At 41.4% G+C, this 25,307-nt stretch overlaps 1 pseudogene; it reads right to left on the bottom strand.

Annotated features, from left to right (window-relative positions):
- Positions 1-117: 117 nt before the first annotated feature.
- LOC117852948 (achilleol B synthase-like) lies at positions 118-25,307 on the bottom strand (annotated as a pseudogene).

Genomic DNA, 25,307 nt, shown 5'->3' on the forward strand with positions numbered 1-25,307 from the left:
AAAACCAGAGTGAAGGCATCATATCTGTTTGTGCCATCGTATTGTTCCTTCGGATTGCAAGGCCGTTTCTTTTCCAGAACCGTTTCAGTTCTAGGAAACATTAAGAAATCATAAAAATGAGAAAGGGCGGCAGCTTTATTTTCAGATAGGGAAGGACGCATCACGCAGGATGTACATCATTTTTTCACTGTCATAAAATAACCATACAGAGCACAGTTACTAACAGACAACTGTAATTCCAAACATTTTCTGATTTTCGGTTAAGTATGCAGATTCTAGACTTCATTTACTACGGATCTAATTTTGTCTCATAGTAGCCTGCCTTTGGAATTAATGCCATATCCACACGGTTTCAAGTGTCGTTTGCAGATCCAGTTAACCTCAGTTGCTGAGTTGCAGGGATGTTTTTTTAGGGGGTATTTGGATACTAGGTGCTAAACTTTAGCAGTGTCACATCGGATGTTCGGATGCTAATTAGAAGGACTAAACATGAGCTAATTATAAAACTAATTGCAGAACCCCTATGCTATTTCGCGAGACGAATCTATTAAGCCTAATTAATCCATCATTAGCAAATGGTTACTGTAGCACTACATTGTCAAATCATGGACTAATTAGGCTTAATAGATTCGTCTCGCGAATTAGACTCCATCTGTACAATTAGTTTTGTAATTAGCTTATATTTAATACTCCTAATTAGCATCCAAACATCCGATATGACATGTGCTAAACTTTAGCATGGGGTATCCAAACACCCCCTTAGAGAACGTTCTAACTCGAGTACAGTTTTCTTGCCCCATCCACACGGTTTCACTTATTTCTTGCAAGAAGGCGGCGGCGAAATTCCCCAAGAGCCCAGATTGGGTACAGGTTGCGGTAGTTGCCGTAATTTAAGTATAGGGAACTGTTGAAGCACCCAACGTGTTCCTGCAATCAAAGGACAGGTACCAGAAAGTAAGTGGAGTTGAACCATCAGGTCTAACTAGAACACATATATGTTGAGGTGTGGTAGGACAGCAAGTGTCTATTGCATAAAAAATGGACTTATTTGTATACATTCTGGGATTTGCTATATGCATTCATGCACAAGTCATGTGGCCAGAAGTCAACTCCTTCATGAATGCATAACCCGAACCTATACATGATTGTACATATAGAAATTGAAATTTGATTGACATATCACTTGTTAAGTATATAGCGTACGGTCGTAAGGATGGTAGAGTTGGTACAATAGCTGAGCAAGTTGCGATTTTAGGCTGCGCCTGGGCAGCAGAGTTGCACTGGGCCTGGATATTTCTTGTTCTGGCCCGAAATAAACTGGGTTCTGCACCAGTCTACTTACTGGGTTCGTAATTACTTCTACTGTTATTAAATTGATTTTCTTTAATTTGACGCTATAAAATATGAGTGAACTTACAAGGGCTGACCATAGATATGTCTAGACTGTCTACAATGGATATATCAAAATTTATATATTAGCTTTGTCACTAAGTATCTTTATAATTTAGAACTTTATTAGGAAATTTATTTAAATTACAAAAGGTAATGGTCCAGTTTCTATACCTTGGAGACCTTACAAAACAATAGTGACAAATAAATATTTAGCTGAAAAAGAAGGAAACAACCAAATTGTGATGCTAAATTTAATCCTTCTACAAGCGAAAAAAAATAGAAATTACTTGTTGGGGAAAGTCGCCTGACTCTAATTGCATATTGATCAATTCTTTTGCAGCATGATATAGAGGTGTTGGATCTCGTTCCACCTGCATAGCATGGACACAATATGAAATAATAAGCAGACATCATTGCAGTTATTAAATATTGTACCTATGACAATTGTAATGTGTAAAATATATACCTGCCCACCATAAATTAAAGCCAACATTGCCCAAGCAGTGTTTACTGCATGAGGACCACTAGCCTCCACGTACGACTGCCAAATATTAAAGTGGAAGCCATGATAAAATTCATTAAGATTTGGAGTAATCAATATCTTCTTCAAAAGAAACATGTTTGAGATATATATGGTACAGCTCCCAACATCAAATATTGTGTAATGTTTTTATCGAACACACAGTTATGGAGACAGTTATAAAGCAGATAAGGAATTATCCAATAAGTTGGCAGATTTTAAAGGATTCATATAACTTTGTTTCTCAGATTTCCAATGGTAAGGAATTCAGATTTCGAGGGTTAACATGGGGGGGGGGGGGGGGGGGGTCGATGCTACAATTGAAGTGCTATGTAAACCCTTTTTAAAAAAAGAAGAAGTGCTATGTGGCCTAATCATGAAGGGATGATTGCCTGCATGTAGACATGCAGATTTTCAGCAGTGCCGGGCAACCATGGTTCATTTAAAGATTGTACAAGGTAAGGTGGGGCCATGGCCTAGGTTGGCCTGTACATAGCTCCGCCAGTATGCAGTTATGATATAGGAAGCAAGGGTACTTGATGTACACCAGTGATGAGACAACTTAATATGTTACAAGAACCAGCAGTAATCATCCAGTTACAAGAACCAGCAGTAAACATAAGATAGATATTTTCTCTCAGTTGCACGGTATCACATATATTCTGATAGAATGTGATACAATAATTTTTTTTAGAAAAAGGATTGCCCGATACTCCAATTCAACGTATATTTGGATACAACCGCTACCATGAGCAGTTGATTGCCATTCAATAGCCAAGGTTAACTCAATACTATCAAGAAATATGATACTGCTGCCAAATTATTTTTCAACCACTGATTTGAATTTCTTCAGTATTCCTAGAAACAACTAAACATGGTATTTGTTGTTGGAAACAAAGACTTGTGAAAACAAACACCTTAGAATTGGATCCTGTAGGTGGCTGTCACTCAGATTAATACATTGTTAACAGATAATATCATGAATCTAAAGTTAACCAATATAGAAACATACCATAACCTGACCAAACCCACCAAATGGTTATAGTTATAATTAAATAATGAAAATTAACAGTTACCTCAGTTTCACTAGAAAGATAAGTTTCACCCCATCCACCTGTAGATAGCTGCATTGACAACAGAAAGCTGCATGCTTTCCTGATGGAGGAACTATTTTCATAAGTTCTTCCAGCAGCAGCTAATCCTTTTACAGCAAAGAATAATCCGTAAGTGAAACATACACCCCAAATGCCAAACCTGTTAGATCATAATTAATCTAATTATTGATTTCATAAATTTAAAGTTTGAATAATTTGCACATAAAAAACAAGATGGTTTCAGAGACCAGGAGCCATCTTTCCGTTGTTCCTTCTCAACAAACTTGGATGTGCTTTTAATGCAATTTCCTATCTCTTCTTTGCGGTACCCTGGATCCAGCTATCTGAACATACTGAGAGCTTGGAGCACTGATGAAGTGCACTCAACAGATTATCGTAAATCAGGTCTCATGTATATACAATAATTGGAATCAGTTGTATTTTTATAAAAATTATGAGGATATTTCATTTCTTACGGATAGTCAACAACAATGTTGATAAAGCTATCCGAAGGGTTGAGAACCTATTGCCAACAAATTCCAAGTTAGTATGCAGTCACGCATGAAATTACTATCGAGAATAGCATTTGGGTAATTAAAGAAAATGTTACACAAAATGCACAGCCATGCACAACCCTGAAAGCCAAAGTTCATTTTACAGTTCATATTTGTCTTCCCAAACAAATAATTTGTTATATTAGCTAGGAGTGAGCTATCTATCTTATTTTTGGCAAGCTAGAAGATTATATGTGAGGTCTAGAAAGAGAGTTAGTAATCATCCAATTTCTAAATGCTTAAGAATTGGTCAGGTTCAAATTCTCTATTCGACTGAAACCTTCGAACATGGAAGTTACCCTTGTTTTCAAGGAAAAAAAGAGCAATAAAAAGTACTCACCTCCAACAAAGATGTGGCTCTTTTATGCTCATATGTAGAAAAGGTGCCATCATCATTCTTCAATCAATAAAAAAAAGCATGCTCAGTAACATTAGGTGTCAGGTACGACATCAAATTGTTCATAAACTGGTTAGAAGAATTATATAAATAGAAAACAACAATTTCGGTAAATTTGGAAATATAACAAAAAGAGCAATTGTGTTTTTTTCTCGAATATGCAGGAGAGCTGCATATCATTGCATTAAGAGGAAGAGTTAGGCCACAATAGCCGTACAACACACTGATCACCCCCAAGCACTTGGGGTTTATAAGTTACATTCGCACTGGGATAAAACAGCAGAACGACCTACTACACTAGCATTCCCAACTACTGGACAGGGTGTCTAGTGACGACCACAGCACTATGTTTTTTAGCACCTGCAAGCATCCAGAGATCAGCTTCCTCCCGTGCAAGCACCTGGGTACTAATGTCTGAGTGATGATGTCGCAATTTTTTTTTGGTGCCAAAGGTGCAAATACCTCCAGAACGTGCATTTTTTTTCTCTTTTATAGTTTTCTTTTACTTTCGTTTTTCTTTTCAGATGGCAGATTGGTTCAATCCTTGCTCAGGGATTACACCAAGTGGGATTGAGCCACCACCAACGATGTGATGGCTTCTGTGAATGAAATATTCTCAATTTTAAAATAGTAATATAGACTTAATTAAAACCATTTGAACATGTTCAAGTGCGAGACGAGTGTTGGAGTACATTTGGTAGGCTAGATATTTTATATCCCAGACTGCCACATTATCAGGGAGGTGTCTTGCCCCCAAGTCTCTGTACTCTATGTATACTGCACGGGAGGTTCAGTGCAGAATATCCCATGCAATCTATCCTTCCTATGAAGAGGTTGCAAACATGGAGCTAATAGCGAGCCAGATTATGTCATCTTTAGAAGTAAGGATTTGTTTGGATTACGCCGATGCTGGCCGTGCTAATCCATCAGCGAACCAAATAATTGGCGGCCGATTCGCCCGCCCATAGTTCGCCCGTGCGTTGGCGAAAAAAACAACTAGAGCGCAGGCATGTGGTGTTGGCATGCCAACGATTGATGTTGATCCAAACGTACTAGGAGGTCCTAGTGAATGACCAAAATATTGGTGGGGATAGCGCTGGCACCAATCCAAATGCCCCCCTAAAAGTTCATCAATCTATAAGAACTATGACAAATGATCTAAAGCAAAGTCATACCACATAAGAAAGAATGCAATCCACAGCATTGTACACACTTTCTCCTTTTATGGGATCCCCCACGAGACCTGAAGAGAACTTTGATAACAATAACAGTGCCTAAAGAAACGAAGCTGAGTGAGCATGTGGCCTATTATAAACATTTGGAAATAAGGGCACTCGAAAAGATTCCATATAATCATGAATAATGATAAAGTTGCATAAGTGTGTGCACATGTAGATTTGTCTGAAAAAAATCAATGACAGTATAAATAAGATAAATCAAGACCAACAGTGTTTGTTATGCATGTGTAGTAGTGCACATGTCTTGTTTATCCAACAGTAATTTACTACTTTAGAATCACAAGAGTATAAGAACCGTAACATAACTACTTTTTTTTTACTGAAAATGGCTGAAAGAGTACTATGTTATTATGACATAGTATATTACTTATGCTTTTACCAGGGAAGAACATAATCAAGTTTTGTTAGTAAATAAGAAATATATGAAGTAACTTGTCTTGACCTTGAGTGCTTCAGCAGTACAATCAGACACAGACCACCCATTATCAGCTGTTGAAAGTGTCCATGAACCTTTTGATCTATGGCGGTAGTAAGCTTCGTAGTCAGGATGGTTTTCATGAATCTATATAAAGATATGCATATCAAGATTTGCTATGGAAATATTTCTTAATTTACAATATGGAAGAATATATGATAGGTAACTTGAACCTGTGAACTTTTAATGAATTGATGAGCTTTACGAAGTGTTGGACTAAACTCATGAACAAGATCTGTCGAGCAATAGGCTTGGACAATGAGAGCAGCCTCCCAGATTGGACAGCCATCATACACCTATTAAAGGGAAAGAGTTTGTACAATGCTTATTAAGTCTTAACAAAAGAGAACAAGGTTGCTTCTGTAGAAATAGAATGAACATGCAAGTGGCCATCTGAAACACTCTTTTCTGTAAATCATTGCGATTGGGAATAGCTATGCTAATTTAAAGATTAAACATAATAGACCACCCAATTAGTATTTTGTGAAAAAAAAGGTTAGACTACTGTGAAGCAATCCGTAGACGTGAACATGATTTTTGGGTGAACATTTCAGCAATATGCTATCAAGAATGGTAATATTCAAATTTGTGGTCTAGTAGTAGTCACTGTATGATCAATATTATGGATTTTTAACGGTCCAATTGAAATTGGCTATAACTAGAAACCAGTGTAAGGCTTTGTGTGATTTGTGGCATTTGGCACTATAGAAACATATTTGTGAAATTATAAGGTCTCTGCTGTTATGGCCTCTGACAAAAATGGTGCTTGGAATGTTAAGGTATTGAAATTCCAATGTTCAGCCAGATGGGAACTGTGTGTTGTGCAAAGACCAGTGCAAATTCCAATGTCCTTTCTCGGTGGCTTGTTGGCACAAAATAGGATTCCATTGGAATAAAGCTGCATGCATACATGACCGACTGGTGTTGGCCAGGCAGACAATGCAGCTTCCATACTTCATAGAAATATTTATAGTTGCATCATGGGAATTGTGGAACCTGCGAAATGGAAAGATCTTTGATGGGAACAGAGCCTCTATTCACCTTTGTACATTGAAGTTCAAAGAGCAGGTCGTCCTTCAGCTTCATTGTGTTAAGGATGACTTTAGACCTATAGTTATTCAATGGCTAGATTCTATTCTGTAATCCTTTTCCTCCTTCTCTAATGCTTGTAAGTATGTCCTACACTTTGTAAATATTGTGTTTCTTTTTGAATGAATGCTGTGGGGAACTCCCCCACAGTTTTAAGTCAAAAAAAAATGGTGCTTGGAGTTGAAACAGGGGACTCAACAATCAAGTCATGTATAGTGACTGTTGAAGTGAAGTTACGAGTTTCTTTGTAGCTAGGTTCGTATTGACAAATTCTTAACCAGAAGAGTATCTAATATTTGTAGCCAAAGATTTTCAATAACAATTATAAAGTCACTATCAAAAATGAGAAAATGGCGAGTAGTACAATTGCTGCACAAGGCATGACAAGATAGTACCTGTGCCTTCATTCCATCTTCTGCAAGCCATAAAAAATCATATATCCTTGGAAGATGCTGCTTGAATGCATCTGAATTTGGATTTTCCACCCAACAACAAATCATATTTAGACCCTACATGCAAAAAGTTGAGAAGTAATTATAAATTAATACAAAGATTCTTGTCCAAATCATTTCAGTCATGCGTCAGAGTTAGTTCTCTTTTGACACTTTAAACTTTGAAAGAAACTTGAGGATGCATAAATTGCTGCAGTAAGCTAACCAAGTTACATTTAGCCATTATAGATATATTTGGTAGAACTTCTCCAAAGTTTTAAGAAATTCAAATAGATAAACTACAGTCAGGGCAATGGGCTGAGCCTCAAAGATTATGCTTGATAATATACTATTTATCAAATCCAGTCAATTCAGTATATATCTGTGTCCAAACAAAAGTTTTGCATTTGCCAAAATGAAGGTCAATTAGCAGAGAGAACCATAATTTCTCATATAGTAGCAAAAGTGGGCCCCATTTTTTTTGTAATATCAGCACTAAAATCACTCTCAATATTTTATGAATATTACCTTGTTTATCGGGCACATACAGATGTATTTAGTAATTTCATCTTCATAGTAGATGTTGTGGACAACTTCTTTGGCAAGAAGTTCCACCGAAGGAACAAAGGGGCAGCTAATCCGGGTTCAGCAGATCAGTTAGAATTAGATAAGGATTAGACTCCTAGTTGGTTAAGAATTGTAACAGAATTAGATTGGAGATAGAGTCCTAGTTAGATTAGAGTTGAGTCCTAGTCAGTTAAGGATTGTTGGCTGGCCCAATATATAAGGGCCCTAGGCGCCATAGGTTAGGATCAAGCAGGAACAGATCCTAAACTCAGAGCCTCCCAGGGAGGGCGAGTAGGTACCTGTCGATCTGCTATTGTACTCCTTGCCCAATAAACTAGCCATATCAGTAGATATGCTTCATGATGTTTCTCAATGCTATATCTCTTAACTTGTTTACTGGCCAGCAATTCAGCATTGGCTCAACAACTTTACTAAGGCAAGTCCATACAAGATTCTGTGCCATTGTCCGCGGATAGATAAGGTCCACCTGCATGCACAAAAACAGAAATAACAGAGAATCAAATTGATGAAATTGTATTAATCAATTTTTTTGCTAAACATACTAGAGAAGGCGCTATATAATCTGGCTTCTTATATATAATCATGATACTGAAGCTAAGATATGAACATAAACCCTCGCCAAAAAAAAAGGATATGAGCATAACATTTTTATGACCAAAATGATATCACTTTATGGTGGAATATAGAACTGAAGCTAAGATATGAACATCATTTTCGAGTATTGATATGCTGCAGCTAATATCTTCTAATTAACATTTTCGAGTGTTGATATGATCCAAACCAATTAACAACAGCAACCTATCAAATAAGCTCAATTTAGGGTCTCTAGGCCCACATTTCTGTGAAATATCTCACGGAAAACAAAATTTATATTGCAATATAAGACATATAAATGAATTGGTAGCAACAGCTCTTGTTGTAATTACACCAGCTGCTTGTATGCTAAGCATTCTGGTGATGTTCAATACCAAAGTTATTTGCACATATTAATCAAAAGAAGTTTTACAAACCCAACACCTAGCTGAGATTGTGTTTGGACAAGTTTTAAATCTTGCACAAATGATTCGTTATACCCTTTGAACCATTCCCAATAGATAGATTGCTTTTACTGATTAAGATAGGACAGCTTATCCAATATGTTTTATTTGAATAATTAACAATTGTACGCGGAAGTAACAAAAACATAATAAAAACGAACCTTGGCACAAGTATCACGAGCTTTGTTCCAATCAATCTCATTGTATGGTACACTATAGAGCTCATTTCTCAATGCCAATATAGTTGGTGTAATTGGTCCAACAAACTTCTTACCAAAGAGATAAGCCATAGGCAGATAAACCATATGGGTAATGCACCAGTAACGTCCTGTGGTAAGGAAAATCTACTTTTCAATCAGCAAAATAGAGGATTCTGAGAGCAAGTAAGAAATATAAAAGGTTCACAATGTCAGATAATGAGAAAGACTATTTACAATGTCACATTTTATTCTGTTAGTAATCTTAAAAATCCCTTCTATAGGATAAGTTAAAATCCCAATCTCCCAACAGCAGCTGCACATATGGCTTCTTCAGGTCACATGATGCTGTTGGCAGCCCTGTTGCCATTATCCTTGAGCTCGAACAAGGTATAAGAGCAAGATGGAGAGGTCACAGCTCAGGACCCTCCCCCCCCCCCCCCACCCACGTCAAGATTCAAAGCCATTCGAGCGCACCAGGTCCGTGTGGTCTCACAGGGACATAGGCCAGCAAACATTCAAGCACTAGCAGAGCTTCAGCCTATGTGCTAAGGAGGTGGATCCAGCCAGTGGAAGGCCTCAACCCACCTCCCCGTGCACACAACAAGGTCGGTGCAGTGCAGGAATCAACAAGCTCCATGAGAGGTGCAGTGCAAGCGTGCAGCCTGCAGTGCTCCAAAAGGGGTGAAAGATAGAACATTATCGTATCAGGTCTCTCTATTCAATTATTTATCTGTATTGGGCTCGAGGTGAAAGAAACTCTGCCTTGAAACTTGACCATTAGTTCTTACCCCCGAGGCACCATGTTGCAAAAACATAAGAAATACTTCAGAAAGAGCAGAAGGGGCCAGGACCATGGCTGCAGTACAGTTGCAGCCAACTCCACAGCCTGAGATGAGTTACTCGAGTTGTTTTAGGTGTTAGTCATTTGGTTGAGATAGGATTCAGCTGTTAGCAGGTTGCTTGCTTGAGATTATTAGCCATGTTTGTTAGGGTCGGCTCTATATATGGGGACATGGCCCATTCATTTGAGATTAAGCAAAGAATAATTCCCAAACCACATAATTTGGCAGTTCTGATCCTCTTTTTTTCTCGAACACGCAGGAGTTCTGAGCCTCTTTGAGAGGGCAAACTCGCCTTAGTCTCTTTGCTACCCTTTCCATCTACTAAGCCATATCAATTTGAAACAGAACAACTATAACACCATACTGGTGACAACAGCCACAAAAGCAATAATAACACGAAAAAATAGAAATTCAACATGCATATTGAGTTTGTTATGGCTTAGTGATCCCCTCTAAGCCCAGAAGTGGAGCATGGAGCTATTGGACCAGGGCCCAGAACCTATAACCAGGTTGTCCATTAGAAAGTGTGTCAAGAATGGATTATAAAGGGAAACCCTCACTACTATTTTCTGCCGCCTAGTCCTAGGCACCGGCCTTCAGGCCGTTGCTGCCCCTCTCTTCCTTTCTTCCAATTCCCTCAAATCTCTCCAATTTCTCTTCAAAACCTTCCGTATTATGCTGGACTGGACATTACTTAAGCAAAGATTCAATGGTAATTATCATGAGAAAACAAACAAGTACCTGGATGTATTGGAAGAAAGTGAGGGACAAGCCATAGTTCTGGAATTATAGGATTGTTTCCAGACCAATCATACAAACCTATCATCTTCATTTGAAAAGATGGGGACCATGAATTAGTCACTTCCAAGTCAACAAATATAATTTACAGACAAACATAACTACAATAGCATTCTAGTCATTCTGTTTTCAGAAAGGCCTTTTCCTAAACCAAAAGGTCTACCCTAAGAAACTAAAAATGCTAAAAGTGTAGCAGTAATTTAAATAAATATGATTAATAGTAATTGCCAATCCAATAAAAAACTAAGATAGATGAGGAATTTCATTTATATTAATTGGATAGCACAAAAATTTGGGCATCACAGAGCCCAAGCCCCATCATGTCAAAATGGCCACATTAAGCTCTAATTCATATTACCTTCTTTTTTCTTACAAATGGAAGCTTGAGGCACTCTTGCATGATAAATTGATAATTGAAATTGATAACAATGAGGTAGTTAATATCCAATATCAAAGGTTGACAAGAAACTTTATGTTTGCTTACTGATAGAGTCACAAGTTAGAACACACATACATCTGTCTATCTGAACTAACATTTCATAATTTGGATTTTAGCTAGTATTTTTTTTCAGACATGTTAGAATATTTATTAAGAAAATAGTACATGAAACCTATGGGGAAATGTTACATATGGAACCCAATCAACATGGAACCCCAATGGCTTTTACATGCACATGTACAAATATTTCATCCTTTTTTTATTTAGATGGCATACCGAGAGCCACATCTTTCCCCATTGTGGTATTGCAGCTGCGCTTCCATGAGATAAAATCCATTCGCGTCCTTTGGTCAATGCATCATGTGTGCTCTCCTCACCAAGAATTCTTAAGGTAACATAGTTTAAGCATGAGCCGAGCATGGTGCTCGGTCCCACCACTTGTTTACCCCAACCACCATCTTCATTCTACAAGGATCACATTACATACAAACTTTCTTAAAATATGCCACCTCTAGAAAAGTAACTAGCAGCTAAGTGATATCTACATACCTGTTGGTTATAAATATAGCGACATATCTCACGCTGATGTTCTTTCGATAGGACAGTATTGAGTGATCCAGTGATATATAGAGCAAATACCTGCAAGAATATAGAATGCTAAAAATGCCATGTGCAGTTCATTTGAAGTAGTACTGTCACTGTTAATTGAACCTTGTAAACCATGACATAAACAGTAACAATTTATTTCTCAGATCATAGTGGCTCTAGATGGCATTTGCCATAAGTTAATCAAAAATGCTAAACTGGTAGGCATAGCATCAAACATGAATCATTTGATATAAATGTTGTTAATTCAAGTTGGGCAAGGAGGTCAAATGATGGTGTCAATTTAAAATAAAATGCGTACCAAGAGAGGCATAATGAACAAAACGCCACTGAAATCTACAGGCCAGTGCTCATCACCTGCTTGCAGACTAGAATGTTGAGCGAGGGCTCACCTCAATGATGCTAGTATGATCTCTTCTGTGACTTGTACATTCTCTGCAAGCTTAGCGGGTGGAGGATCCACCTGAAGATGTTTTTGTTTTGCATACTGCAATAGAGTATAGTTCAGTGTAAAGAATTTGTGGTAAATTCAAGAAATATTTAAATCAAATGCACACAACATACAAGTATACAACATAAACATAGAAAAACAAACTAATATCTTTAGAACCTTGATCTACTAATATGACAATCATTACTTTAATAATGGTATTTGCCTCTAGTAATCTGTGGGCACTGAACACAGAATCCAGGCTATAACAAGGGACACAGAAAAATATCTTCTGTAATGTTAATGATTTGGCCTCCAATCTGTGGGCAACAGTTTCGAGGCTATATGGGGTGACCCTGCAGGGGAAAAAATCGGCCCACTTGCCTAGGATTCTTTATCTAGTAATGTCATTCACAATTCTCAAGTAATCTCTTCATGCAGAATTCAAACTATTCAAGGTTGGTGCCCTTCCATACTAACAAAATTTGCTAAAGAAAACCCCAAACTACCAACCTATTTGAAAGGATGCAGCATTTCTGACATAAGAATTAGAGAAATAATCTAACTGTTAAGGGTTTCAGCTGAATTTGTGCAATTCAAAAAAAATCCTAACTGGGTGAGTTTCTTTAATTAATCTCTGCGCACAGCAAACTCCTGATACCATTGCATGATTGAAAGGTTGCAGTGGCAAATTGTCTATCGTTCACAACAGCACCAGATACTACTTTCACACTTTCATTTGGTATTCATACTCGTTGCCCTTGAGAAATTAAGAGTGACAACTAAACACCAGCATTGATTTCTGAATGTACACGATTAGCCTCGCCTGACTGATACCTGATTACTGTTTAACAAGACCCAGCAGCAGCAGGACTGTAAAGGAAACAAGCAAACCATATCTGAACACCCAGCATCGATACTCATAATCCAAATGTCTAATTGAATAATTATTCGCTTATCATCACTAGTTCTCCCCAGGGTCGTGCTAACTTCGCTCACATCAAAGGCAAACGGGGTAGCAGAGAGAAGGGGTCCAGGACCAACTCACGGAATCGCAGCAAGCAGCGGTGTCTTCACCGCATCGGAAAGGCGCCGCTTCCGACCTGAATGCTCCATGGCATGGATGGCGGATGGCGACCCGGTCCCAGCCAGGCGCCCGCGCCGGCGTGTGCGGCAGGGAACACACCGAGTGAAACGCCGGCTTCGGCGTGGAGTGAACAAATGAAGAGAATTTTTTTGTTAGTACAAACAAATGAAGGGATGGCTACCACGCACGACACAACTTGGGCCTTTCTTCATTTGAGTGGGCACACAACTTGGGCTTTGTTTGGTCACTACACACTACTCCTCGTCACGCTTCGTATCTGGGCCTCTCTTTTAGTTTGCCATGGTCTTTCTTGAAATTTGTTTTGAATTGTGAGTTTGGAGCAAGTCATTTTTAAATGAAAAACTGATTCTTCAGTGTGGCTATTTCGAATATTAACTCTAGGATATTTTATATTAGAGTATCAACTTTGGGATTGATTTTGGTTTGATAGAAAGCGTGTAATATTTTGTAGTAACCCCGGGATGCAATATGTAGAACCCATGTAAACATAATTAGACCCCATTCATTTTAATTTGCATTTCATGTATTCTAGCTTGCACATGGTCGCAATCTGGAATTGTAACAATCTAGCCTGAGAAAGCCTCTGTACCTTTTGAGTTTTAGAAATTTATTCTAATTAACAAATATGTCTATACGTTGCTACACGTGAAGGACGTAGATATATTATCACAATGTACATATAAATATCATTGCTAACCATCATTATTCTTTTAAAGGGTGAGGATTATATAAAATCGTTGATAAAACATAATCATTTGAAATCACTATAACTCTATAAGAACATATTCAAAGTGCCCAGAATACAGTGCCAAAAGTTAATTTTGGAAACAAGTAAGAAGAAACTAGCTCCCACAGAGGACCAAAACGACGGCCAATTTGTGAAATTCTAATCACTGAGTCCAATTCTAACGATGAACCGTCCATACTTCAAATCCTGAGCCCGCCCTGTGAACCGAGGTATATTTGCACCCTCCCTGGCTCGCCCAATTCTAGATATTGAACAAATGCCCGATTTTTTTAATGGAGCATGTCATGTGGACAAATTACAATCTGTTATTTTTTTAGGGAATCTCGCGAGCGTCTCCGTCACATGCATGCATCTGTAGTTCACGTGGGAAAAAAATCATGCAAACCACTGGCAGCAATTAGATTTGCTTTGGAAATTAAAATCTCTTTTTGATTCCGAAACTAATATACCATGGGTCCCACTTGGCAATTTATCGCTGTTAAATTCTTTTCGTTCCTCCCGCGTCGCTCGCATCCCTGAGCCACACGTTCATCTTTATCAACTACTGTACTATAAATAGCGATGAAGTTGAGGTCAATTCCTACGTAAAGTTACACCCACGTACCCCTCATACACCACGTACCCCTCATACAAGACCCGTCTGTTAGAGCAAAACGAGGTAAAATGGACAATGAAGGGGAGGGGAGATCAAATATTCACAATATCCGTTGCATATTGCCGCTCTACCGCGTCTAATATTTATGAATTTTTGTCACCACCTATTCTTTTACCCACCAGCTCCACAGGCATAGTAAATCACAATCAATCCATTCATGTCAAGACCTTCCAATTCAAGCCAAATAATCACAGTTAATCCAAAATTATTAAATCACTAATCATGCTAAGTCTTTCTAGTATGTCGAAACTCTTCCAATTACGAGCCCAAGGTTCCCACCAATCAAATTGATTGTCGCAGTTAATCTGAAACAATTGTATCACTAATCACGTTACGTCGAAACACTTTCAATTACGAGCTCATTATCCCACCAATCAAATTGATTGATTGACGATCGGTCGATCCGGAACAATCATATCACCAATCACGCCGAGTCCCTTCCAATTATATTAAAAACCTTCTAATTATAAGTCCAATAACTCTATCATTAAAATTAATTGATTGGTTGATACTTTCTTTCCAATCTCTATCTCGTATAAATATAAGGTGCTTGTCGAAACCCCCTCCCCCCCACACAAATTCGTCCCACAACCCACTACTTGACATTTACATTCATTTGTTGCTACATGCTGCTTTCATGCCCGTTAAGGTTGTCATGATGCGACCTCATGGATCTAAGGTTGACGTAGTAGCAAATATATATTTTGTTAGTTCGATATATCACAGTTTATTTCATCCATATAGAATAAGGGAATTATATTTGTGTGACGCTAAATTAGCTATTTTCAGTTCACTAATAATAAAATTGTTTTCTTTTTTATTCTAACGTTCCTCTTCATCAATCTAAAAACAAGGTCTGGTCAGAACAGTAGTGCTCTCGGGAGTGCGATGTCCACCGGGGCACACACATCTCCTAACTACTTTCTTTTGGCCTCTCTCCACAACACGAACAGCAACAAGAGGTGGGGAGATATGATGGAGAAGCCGAGAAGGTGGCTGGGCACCCCATAAACCCGCGCCGATTGCCGCTACTTCAACCAGCTGCGGCGTCGAAGGGCAGCGGCAACTACAAGCGTTTCAGGGAGAGGAGAGCTGGAGACCATCTACCACATGGGGAGCAGCGGCGCGGGCGGCGCTTGGACGGGCCCTGATTTCCCAGCCTCACTAGCGACGGCCCTCGGAAGCGGCACGGCGTCTAGGAGAGGATGCGGTGGCGCTAGCGCATATCGGCCTAGAGAAGTCGGGAAGCGACGGCCTGAAGCGGACAGTACGTGGTAGCCTAGAGCACGTGAGCCAGATTGAAATTTTGTTCATGAGTTCGTGATTTCTTCTTTTTGATGTCTCTCCTTCCCTTTTGATTTCTTCATGTCTAAATAATTATGTATTTCTTGCTGTGGACGGAGTATCATTTGTCAAATTCTTTTCACTGCATCAGCACTGTGATTTGGAGTTGCATATATGCTGCATCATTATCGGTGATTTGGAGTTTGTATGTGTTGGCGCTGAAAATCGGCCGATGATTCTCAGCATCGGACACATGACCCGGGAGAATCTGCTTAACTCCTATTCAGGTTATCATTCTGGTGCGGTTCGCGTGGCGTGCCAGTCAATCTGACCTGTTAATTGACAAGGAAATAAAAGTATTAAATTCCAGGGGTTCCGATCAGCTAGAGTTCCGATCTGTCTTTAACAGCGTGCCGGCGAATCGGCCGATTCACGGTAGAGGTAACCAGCTATAAAACAGTCGATACCGCGTAGCGATTGTAAAGAAAAGCTACTAGAGCAAACTAAACAACGCTAGAAAAACAACATTTATGTTAGATCTAATCGGCTGTATGATAACAAAGAAAGAAAGCAATAAAAGCCGACAGTTCGTATCTCAAGCTGGATAACTGGTGATAGAAACTAAAATAACAGGTAGAACCTACGATTCTAGTTAATATCGATAACTGGTGAATAAATCTAAACGAAACAACAGCGATGCGCCCGAAGTTAAAGTTTAGATATTACTCGATAAACGGAACTTACAGAATCGGCCAAAGATCGTGTCGATGCAGCCCTGCCAACCCGTACGAACTCGTGAAAGAAAAAATATTTTGGCGAAGTCGCCGACTTGAAAGTAAAGTACGAGGAAAAAGTAGATTGGTTGTACTAATTGATGTGTTCTTTTTTACAAACCTCTACAGATGGCTATTTATAGCCTGTTACAACTGATTTCCTAACCGATTAGGATCTATCTCTAATTTTAAATGATAATAAATATTTACAAACACAACTCGTATCGGAGTTGGTTATCATATCCCACGGGCCAATCTCCTTCTTTAGCTAATCTTTTCTCCAGCCCACTTTAGGACCATACTGGCCAAGCTGCTCTAGCTCCCAATTAGCCAACCCTTACCGACCCCTTTTATCAATCATCCGAAACACTGTAGCTTCAATCGGTCGATTCCCAACTGTAGCTTTTAGCTTGCCGCATCGGCCAGTCTTTTCCTCCCTTGACGTCGATTCAAAATACGTGTTAAAATCCGGTGTCAACACATGCCCCCCAGTTTCGGAGTAAAACGTAACTTTTGCTTCGAAATTTTTCTTAATTTTAACTCTCTCTCCGAGACAAGCGTGGCGAAGACTCCTTTCTGTTTTGCAGTCTTCTACCTGATGATTACAATCTTTTCGAACTGGGCGCCTGAGGCAACCGCTCCTCCGAAATTCGTGTAGACAGCGCGGTAAAAATCCCGCCTTTACCCTTTCTCTCGAACCGTCTTTAAATACTCGCATCCGCCGCCGCTTCTTCTCCACGAGCTCAGAAATTCTTCTTTCCCCGGCGAATCATCTTCCGTCACATTCTGGCGCCCTTTCATCTTCCAGCCGCGTTCCTCCGGTGATCCTTCTTCCATTCTCCAACCACCCTGCTTCATCTTCCCCAATGGCGGCTCCATCGGCAACCATAAGCTTCATTCCAGAGGTAAATATCTAAAGCTTCACCCTTTACTTTTCACTGCTCACGCATCTTTTAGATCTATTCTCAGTTTCCCCTTTTCATCTTCCTTAGGAGGTTAGGTAGCGAATCACCATTCCTATCTCAGACGCGCCTGGTCTCATCGGCCTTGGTCCCATGGGGAACCCAGATCCAACTGATTTCATCAATTTGGAAACCCACAGAATCCCCTTCAAACAATGACCCATGGATCTTGATCAGTGGACGGGTGCATTTAGATCTTGGCCAAACGAGACCCCTGGCTAGAGGGAATGGTTCCAAAGGATGGCCGATTCCAAGAGGGTTTTATGGGACGAACAGAAAATCGGCCATTGCATAAATTTGTCTTTATCTCAAATGGAGAAGAACGAGCCCCTGGTCATTGCAGCGTCCTATTTCTGGTCTGACGCCATCAACGCATTCCTCTTTGGCCACAGGCCCATGACCCCGACTCTGGCCGATGTCCTGATGCTGACCGGCCTTGACATCTCTTCGCCCAAGAAGCCTTTTGACTTTCAGATCAAATCAACTCATCGTCTAGAAACAAAAGGAATCGGCGGATGGAAATGTTATATTGACAGGAATATGAAAACCGGAACCATCGACGATAGAGAGCACACAACTTTCCTAATGATGTGGCTAGAAAAACATTTCTTCTGTGGCCGAGCAGTCGGCCCTTCGTCAAACACGCAAGCTCTGGCCGAAGCATTAGCGAGGGGTTCCAATGTTCCTTTAGGAAAGCACTTGTTGGGATCGGCCTACCATATGCTGCACCAGATCGCCGTAAAGTTATCAACTAGAGAGCCGATTGGAAACCCCGGTGGCCCTTGGTGGTTCATTACCCTCTGGCTCAATCTATACATGGTCAAAGTTTCTCGGGAACGAATTGAGACCAAAACGTTCCCCAATATTGAGTCAAAGGAAAATCCAACAGTACGTCGGCATTGCACTTCTTTTGGTGAGGCGGCATCGGCCCTCCCCTACAGTAAATTCACTCCCACCAAGACCGCCGAGTACTTCAGATGCTTCTATGCTGGCTTCAGTGAAGAAACCACAAGCTGGTATCCATACCAGAGAACTGAGCCACTCTTTGAAAACCCTGCCTATTTCAATTCAACCACCAACTCTTTTGACAATGAGCTCACGGATATCTTGATCAAGCCTAGGATTCTGCCAGCAAACTTCTTTTCGGGGAAAGACTCCCTGACTTTTGAGTTTTACAACCCATCAGTGGCAGCACGGCAACTCGGCCTTGGACAGTTGCCGATTAGGATTTATTTTGCTGGCCGCGTGAAGTTTCGGGATGAGCTTACCACGGGGCTCGTATAATCGGCTATGCAGTTTGACACCAGACTCCAATACCATTGACTTGGCTAACTAGGTGGTGGCCCCCTTCACCGTTCAACAATTCAAGCTATGGTGGGGTGAATGGAAGCAGCATCTCTTTTGCGTGTCCGCCGCAATATACTGCAACGACCTAGATCCCGCCAACATTGATCAAAATGCAACGGTACTACCCCTTTTTAGCCGATTTTAACATAGTTCTTTTTGTACTGCAAGATTACCGCTCACTTTTCCTTTTCTTTTGCAGTCTGGAAGCCAACTCCCCTCAACGCGCAGTCGCAGCGGAAGGCCGATAGAGAATCGCCATCCTTATACTTTATTTCCAATCATTGGTTTCCAGGCCCTGTCCATCGAAGATATCTCTACTGGCCAATTGAAGCAGAAGCTGAAGATATCTTCTTTAAAGAAGACGAGCCGTCGGGTGCGTGCCCGTATAGAATCGGCCGATCAATCGGCGGTGGTACCGGCAGAGTCTTTAGCCACACCGACTCCGCCGATTGTCGAAGAAGTCGACCCCTAGGCCGCTATAGAGGCTGGATCAGCAGCCACATCCTTATTGCTAGAAGCTGTTTAGGTAACTCTATACGCCTTGAATTTCTCCAAGTATACTGTCAGTATTAATTTCCACTTTCTGTTAGGCTGCGCAAATCATTCCAGAGCAATCTCTGCAACAATCGGCCACACTCCAAGCAGAGATCGAAACGCCAGCAGTCCCTTCAACTGAGGTAGAGAATATTTGTTTTACTCAAGCCTCTTAGCCCTTAACCAAAACCTGATTGATTTCTAATGCAGGCCACTTTGAGTGCGTCAATCGTCCCTTTCCAACAGTCATCGGCTGCACGACTTGCAGAGGTAGAGCAACTACCGTTCATTATCAGATTTAACCACTGCTTCATACTTACAGAGACCCGCCTCTTGTATCTATCCAGGAAGCTGGTCTGAGTACAACACTGATAATCGTCGAGTCTTCTTCCCCTGATGAGCCAGCCGTGCCGATTCCTGAAATGGGGGTAGCGCTGCCACCAACACAAACAGATGAAATCCGCTTTAAAGAGGTAAGAAACTTGTTGTCTAAATCGGCCGATTTTTATTGCCGTCAACTAATATGTTTCTTTATTTTATCAGGAGCAGGACACTCCCAACAACAACCTCTTCTCTTTTGCGGTTGCAATCTCTGATGATGAGGAGGTCGCCTCGCGCTAGGTTGCTCTGAGTTCAATTCCTGATGAAATCCGCACCAAGCTCCGGAGTATACGGATCCTTCTTCAGGACGACATCGGCCGACTGGTGGAAGATGCCTTGCCGATTCGGCAGCTCTTCAACGAAATTAGAGGCTGAGTCCTAGAAGAAGCAGAAGAAGCTCTTGCCCCCGCAGTGTACATTGAATCGATGCAAATACCGGTGTTCAGGGCTCTGCGGCATATGGCCGATCGTGCCAAGCTGGCCAAGGCGCGTGGAGAGGAAGGTTCTTATAGACACCAAGCTCAAGAAGTGCACCAGCGAATCGGCATCCTTGAAAACTCTTGACCGAACATTGTTGGCACCATAGACTGCCTCAAACGGCATAGGGCAGAGCTTGCTAAAGAAATGGAGCATGTGACAAAAGCTATAGCCGCCGAAGAGAAGAAACTCCATGATCTCTCATCCGTTATCGCTGATCTAAAGCAAGAGAGGCAGAACCTTGCCCACGAAGCCATCCGGCTTCATCGAACCATGCTAGAAATCCCCGGATCGGCCGAAGACGACCAACGGGTCCTAAACTCAGCGGATCAAATCCGTCAGCGGGCGATCACATCCATAAATACCCTCCTCGAATGAATGTATCAAACATTGAACTATCCTCTGAAAACTTCTATATAAACATTAATGTTCTTTTCATCGTTTGCTGTGTGAATATGAATTTGAACGTTTCCTCTTCGCAGCTTTAGCCCAACGGTCATTTGTTTTGAATGGATACCCTTGTTAACTGTTGCCCCTTACGTTTTTCCCTCCTATAAATATGAGGTCCCTCAGCTCCTCCCAGGGGCACTCACACCATCCCATCCACCCTTCTATACTCTTCTCGATCGTTTGCAGATCTTCAACCAGGCACAGAAAATGTCCTCTTCCTCCTCCATCAATCAGGTATGAAATCCTTTTCGTGCTCTTCGATCAATTCTTCTTGACGATTGACCGCCTATGGTCTTTTCATCTGACTCGGCTCAGCCCTGATTTGGAACGAGCCATCGAGATCATGCACTTTGAAGAACCACTGACGCAGGCGGACAGAGATCTGATCACGGCTCATTGCGAGGAACTTAAAGATCATCTTTCAGCCCATGTCAAGAAAATCGTGGATCACATCGAGGCCAACAGCACCAGGAGACCAACTTCGCAACCAGTCGAGAGGAGTCATCAGCTACCCCGCCAGGTGGCCCTCGAAGATGCCATGGAGGATCTGGAGGAAAAGAGTACCCGTCTTTTGATAGAACTAGGCTGGGTCCAATGAGAGATCAATAAGAACAAAGCTCAGCTGAAACGTGGTTAATAACTGTAACCCAGTAAATGTATTGGTACTTTTTAGTCTAAGGGCGACTTGTACTGTGTCGACCATGTATCCCATTGCTGTACCAAATAATGAATCGGCCAGGCTGGTCAAAGGTTTCGCCCTTAAGGCGATGTCTCCTTGCATCGGCTATATGAACACGAGTCAATAGGAATCGGCAATAACGACTCGAGATGCCACATCATCGGCTACACATCCACCCATATACTAGGATAGTATCTTTTCAAATACCTTCCATTTAAAGCTCTTGTAAACTTCTCTCCTTCGATGGTCTCTAATATGTACGCATTTTCCTGGAGCACATCGGCCGATTCTATACGGCCCTTCCCAAGTAGGCGACCATTTACCGAACTTGGGATCCTTAGACCCTATCAGCAACATCAGCTTCCATACCAAATATCCTTGGGAGAACTACTTAACCTTGACCTTCTTGTCATACCATCTGGCCATTCTTTTCTTATTCTCTTCAATACTGATCAAGGCCCTTAATCGGTGATCCGCCAAATCGTCAAGCTCCCTTTTCATGAGGAGAGAATAATCATCGACTGTCAACTGATCTTGAAGTGACGTACGTCTGGACCCCGTCCTTAATTCCCAAGGCAACACTGCCTTGTGATCGTATACCGACTGATAAGGAGATATTTTAGTAGCTCCGTGGCAGGCCATCCTGTAGGCCCATAAAGATTCAGTCAAGGATGTGTGCCACCTCTTGTGTTGCTCCTCTATCTTCTTCTTGATCAACTTGATTATCCCCTTATTGGATGATTCGGCCTGACCGTTAGCTTGAGCATAATATGGAGAAGAATTCAACAATTTAATTCCCATATCGGCGGTGAACTCTTCAAACTCTCCTGAAGTAAACATTGTCCCTTAATCGGTTGTGATGGTTTGAGGGATACCGAATCGATAAATAATGTGGTCTCTCACAAAATCGATCATAGCGGCCGATGTCACAGTTTTTAGGGGAACTGCCTCCACCCACTTGGTAAAGTAATCAGTGGCTACTAATATGAACTTGTGTCCCTTGCTCAATGGAGGATAAATCTGTCCGATGAGGTCTATTCCCCAACCCCTAAACGGCCATGGCTTAATTATTGGGTTCATAGTCGAGGCTGGTGCACGCTGCACATTACCGAACTTCTGGCAATCCTGACACCCCTTATAATATTTAAAGCAATCCTCGAGTATCGTCGGCCAGTAATAATCATTGTTCCTAATCATCTACTTCATCTTGTGAGTTGACTGATGAGCCCCACATACGCCTTCGTGAATTTCTCCCATCAGAACCTTTGCTTCTTCTATCCCAAGGCATTTAAGTAGTACTCCAATTGTCCGGTAAAATAAATCGTCTTCAAGTAACAGATATTTCGTGGTCTGAAAACGCACTCGCCGATCCACTTTCTTGGACGGATCTTTTAAGTAATCGGCGATCTCCTTTCTCCAGTCGTCGGCTGCAAGCTCCAGAGACATAACCCCTTGAATCGGCCGATACTCACAGGCATGTTGGGTGAGCCTATTAGCTTCCTCGTTATAACTTCTGGGAATGTGTTCAATAATCGCAGACTTGAATTCCATCAATAATTGGAGGCAATCTTCATAGTAAATCCTTAAGATATCATCTTTGCAATCAGACTTCCCAGTTAATTGATCGACAATGAGCATGGAATCCCTAAAACTTTCCACTGCCATCGGCCTTGATTTCTCTCAATAATTGGATACCCTTTAGGACAGCCCGGTATTCCGCCTGATTATTGGTGGCGGATGCCTCTATCGGCAGAGAGAAATAATAACTTGCCCCCTGAGGTGATATGAGGATGATGCCAATTCCTGATCCGGCCCCATATGAAGAACCGTCGAAGTACAGTGTCCATAGGACTGGCTCAACGACAGCGATTCCCGGTCCACAATGCTGGGCCACGAAATCGGCCATTACTTGGCATTTGACAGCTTTGGCCGATTCGTATCTTAGGTCAAACTCTAATAGAGCTAGAATCCATTTTCCAATCCTCCCTTTCAAAATTGGCAATGACAACATGTACTTGACCACGTCATATTTGCACACAACTATGCATTCTGCCGATAACAAGTAGTGCCTGAGTTTAGTACATGAAAAATATAGACACAGATAGAGCCGTTCCACTGGGGAATATCTAGTCTTGGCGTCCAGGAGTCTTCTGCTGACATAATAAATTATTCTTTCTGTTCCTTCAAATTCTTGTACCAGCACCGACCCAATAGCTTATTCGTCGGCCGACAAGTACAGTTTGAATGGCTTGTTAGCCTACGGCGGAACCAACACCGGCGGTGAGACCAGATACAGCTTGATGTCCTCCAACACCTTTTGTTGTTCCTCTTCCCACACGAATTCCTGGTCGGGTTTTAATTTCAACAAAGGAGTAAAGGCTTGAATACGTCCGGACAAGTTGGATATGAACCTCTAAATGAAGTTAACCTTGCCGATTAGGGATAGTAACTCAGTTTTGTTCTGCGGGGCCACAACTTTATTGATGGCAGCTATAATCTTTCGGTTGATTTCTATCCCACGCTCATGGACCATGAATCCTAAAAATTGTCTAGCCGAAACACCGAAGGCACATTTGTTTGGGTTCATTTTCAATCCATGCTTCCTTGTGCACTCCAATACTTCTCGCAAATCGGCCAGATGCTCCTGATGCCCTCTTGACTTGACCACGATGTTGTCTATGTAAATCTCCACCAGGACACCAATAAGCTTGTGGAAAATATAATTCATAGCCCGTTGATATGTAGCTTCGGCGTTTTTTAAACCGAAGGTCATCACTACCCACTCGAACAAACCGAGGTGGCCTGGACATCTGAAAGCCGTCTTTGAAATGTCTTCTTCGTCCATACCCAGCATTACCGTCCATGAAACTGATGACTTTGTGTCCCGCGGCGGCGTCTATCAAAGCATCAGTTGTCGGCATTGGATACCCATCCATCGGCGTAGCCTGATTAAGATTCCTGAAGTCAATGCACACACGCAATTTTCCATTTTTCTTGTATACGGGCACAATATTGGAAATCCACTCGGCATAACAGCACTATCGAATAAATCCTGCTTCAATCAATCTTGTAATCTCGGCCTTTATATCAGATAGGATTTTAGGGTTGCACTATCGTGCAGGCTGCTGATACGGCCGATACCTTGGTTTTATAGGCAATTGGTGTTCAACAATGGATCTGTCTAGACCAGGCATCTCATGGTATTCCCAAGCAAAACAACCTTTAAATTCTTTTAACAAATTCGTCAATTCACACTTATACTCGGGGTCTAGACTAGCACTAATATACGTCAGCCTTGGCTTGCTGCCATCTCCTAAGTCCACCATTTCCAATGAATCGGCCGACGTAAATCCGTGCCCAAGCTACCCGTCTTCTCGGACGAACTGATCCATTTAGTTTGATTCTTCAGAACCGACTGCTTGGATCGGCTGTAGGCCAAAATTGGGCACCTTCAGGAAATCGGTGTCCCCAATTCTACCAGATATGCACCTGACGTGTTCGCAGCTCCACTGTTGCGCGTCGGCCATGGCAACACTATAGGCAGAATTGGTGGTGACTATCTCGATGTTGTCGCCGACCCACTGGACGAGGCACTGGTGCATTGTAGATGGGATGCAGCAATTTGCGTGTATCCAATCTCGCCCAAGCAACATGTTGTAGGACCCTTTGCCATTAATAACAAAGGAGGTAGTGGGTAGAGTCTTACTGCCGATGGTGAGGTCGACACAGAGTGCTCCTCGGGCCGGGGACACATTGCCTTCAAAATCCTTGAGCATCAT

This window comes from Setaria viridis, chromosome 4 (assembly GCF_005286985.2).
Source record: "Setaria viridis chromosome 4, Setaria_viridis_v4.0, whole genome shotgun sequence".
Classification (NCBI taxonomy): Eukaryota; Viridiplantae; Streptophyta; class Magnoliopsida; order Poales; family Poaceae; genus Setaria; species Setaria viridis.